The sequence below is a fragment of the Penaeus chinensis genome, chromosome 3, assembly GCF_019202785.1.
Source record: "Penaeus chinensis breed Huanghai No. 1 chromosome 3, ASM1920278v2, whole genome shotgun sequence".
Classification (NCBI taxonomy): domain Eukaryota; kingdom Metazoa; phylum Arthropoda; class Malacostraca; order Decapoda; family Penaeidae; genus Penaeus; species Penaeus chinensis.
Genome location: NC_061821.1, coordinates 12555534 through 12558033, shown reverse-complemented (window position 1 = coordinate 12558033; position 2500 = coordinate 12555534). Strand labels below are relative to the sequence as shown.

Sequence of the window (2500 nt, the reverse complement as noted above, 5' to 3'; positions counted from 1 at the left end):
ACCATGGATATACTGTAATTAGGCATGTAATGATATGATTATGCTTATTAAAATGGGTGCCAATTTTTTAATGTATCAGACCTTGCCAGAATACTTACTCTTACCAAAAAACAAAAGCTTATTTTGTATCCCAGTACGTATTCTGGCAAATAATGATAATGACTGCCAAAGTTCTGAAATGAATCACCTTTGAAAAAAAAATTATAATAAGAATGATAAAAAAAGATCAAATAAAACCAAATTTAAAATGAGATTGCACACCGTATCCTATTAACTTTAGATTTCAGAATGGCAGCTTTTGTTATGTGTTCAGGGAGAAACATCCAGAGTTCCTACATGATCAGGTTTGCTTATCTTCTGTTAGAGTGGCAGTCGCTCTTAGTATGGGCTGGCAGGAGATGGAGTATCATGTGAATTAAGAAAGATTGATGTTGATATTAGGGTTATCGTTAATGTGATTATGATGATTATTATTGTTTTTTATAATTGTAATTATCATCAGCATATTATTATTATTATTATTATTATTATTATAATTATTATTATTACCATTATAATATCACTATTACTGAATTGTTACAGTTATTGTATTATTATGATAATACATAAATACATAAATTCATAAACTGTTAATATCATCTGTTGTATCTTCATCAGAATCTGAACTGAAAGAGGCTAGTCTTAAGAGGCTTTATAATATAATAGAATCTTAGACAACTGATGAGAGTACAACAGTTTATTGGAGTACACAATATACTCAAGATATACGTAAGCATCTGTGTAGTTGATGTCTGTAGACTTCTTCCAATATGTATATGTATATGCACTTGCCTTGAGAAGATCTGAAGACTTCAGCTTACAAGAACATATGATCTTCTACACTGTGTAATGTGTAATAGTGTGCCATTTGCAATTCATCTTGAATTCTTGTCACATGTGCTGAAACACAAGTCACAACATTGCCACACAGTAAAATGCAGTATTTACAAGTTTTAGTAAGAATTCCTTTGTCTTCAAACCTGCCAGCCCATAGCAGAGGTTATTCATAAGTAAAATAGTTTACATAATATGCTTTAAATAGCCACAGCCTTATACTCACTACATAATTTCTTGTTGCATTTTTGAACAGTTTGTTCAAAAATGTTCTCCAGATTAATGTTAAGAGCAATATATTTACTCTACAGTGCATATTACAGCTCATTGTCCATATGCATCTTTGTATGCAAAATTTCAAATACCTCACATAGCATGGCTTTGCTGTCAAACAAAGCAATGTCTTGTACAGTGTCTAAAGACATTATGTAAAGAATGTTTCAGTTTTGAATGTAACAGTTTGAACTCTGTGCAGATACTTCTGAGTGTTTTTTTTCTCTCTTTCTTTTGTAGACATTTTTTGTTTTTTTAGAAAATAGTTTTAAAAGTCATGTCCAGTGTTTGGGCATAGAAAACTCCCATGGTAAAAATGGGGACCCTTAATACATGTCAGAAAAAAAGTTTGTTAATAATAAAAATGGTCTTGTATGCTTTTCTGCCTAACTGATGTTCTGTTTTTTGTTCTATAGGTGAAAGATTACACCACTGCAATGGACACTCATATTTTGAGTTCTGTGTAAAAGTTACTTCAATATTTAATTCCCACAATGAGTGTATTGTATTTGCATGCTTCCTTAAACTTAAAGGATAATGGAAGCCACATTCTGCCATAGCAAATGAAAGTTTCACATCTAGGTTTTAGTCCCAAAATTCTCTAGAACATTTCCGTCTGTTGTCAAAGTATTTAACTCGGTTAGGAAAATTATGTCTAAATCAGTTTTTTTCTAGTAACCAAATAGTATTAACTACAACATTTACCTTGATACTTGGAATACATTTAATGTGTCCAAATAGCATGTCTCAATATAAGTTTAAATTTTGTAATTTTTTGTCTGATTGTATTTACATGCTTTTATTTATTTACTGTTATTCAGTATCACTTTTCAACAGTACAAATGAATTAATACACTCCCTACAACCACTTCCCTTAGTTATTCAGATATTGGCTTCACAGACACAATGTAATTTTGTAAAGCAGCTTCGACAAATAGGTCAGTAAATCAAAGAAGACACATCTTGCCCAGTCCATACATATAAAAAAAAATCAATTCCATAGAGATCAGGTGACATTGTAGTGAATTATGCAACAAACCTTTATGACATCTGTGAAGCCTGAATCTGAATAGGAGAAATGTTACAAAAATATGTAAAACATTTATCAGTGAATAAAAATCCCAGAAAGGAGAGGCCAAGCCCATATTGCCTGGGAGTGCTATGACAGCCTGGCATGAATTTCACATATCACAGCTGAGGAGTTGAGAATCACCATGGGAGAGGGTAACAACAGCCTTATCAGGAGCTAGGACTACACCATAAATCTTGTACCTGATGTACAGTCAAAATTGTATTAGCTTTTTTCTTTTTTAATTATTAATATTCTCTCTCAGAAATTGTTATTGTAGTCCGC

The 2500-nt window shown here is 31.7% G+C and overlaps 1 protein-coding gene across 1 annotated transcript in view; it reads left to right on the top strand.

Moving 5' to 3' along the window:
- The window catches only part of LOC125042832 (protein lin-28 homolog), a 72132-nt gene that overhangs the window by 68762 nt on the left and 870 nt on the right, over window positions 1–2500 (top strand). Inside the window, exon 5 of the mRNA XM_047638708.1 lies at window positions 1–2500. This exon is cut by the window's left edge and continues 1506 nt beyond it; it is cut by the window's right edge and continues 870 nt beyond it. The gene's annotated coding sequence lies outside the window, so the exon portion shown is untranslated.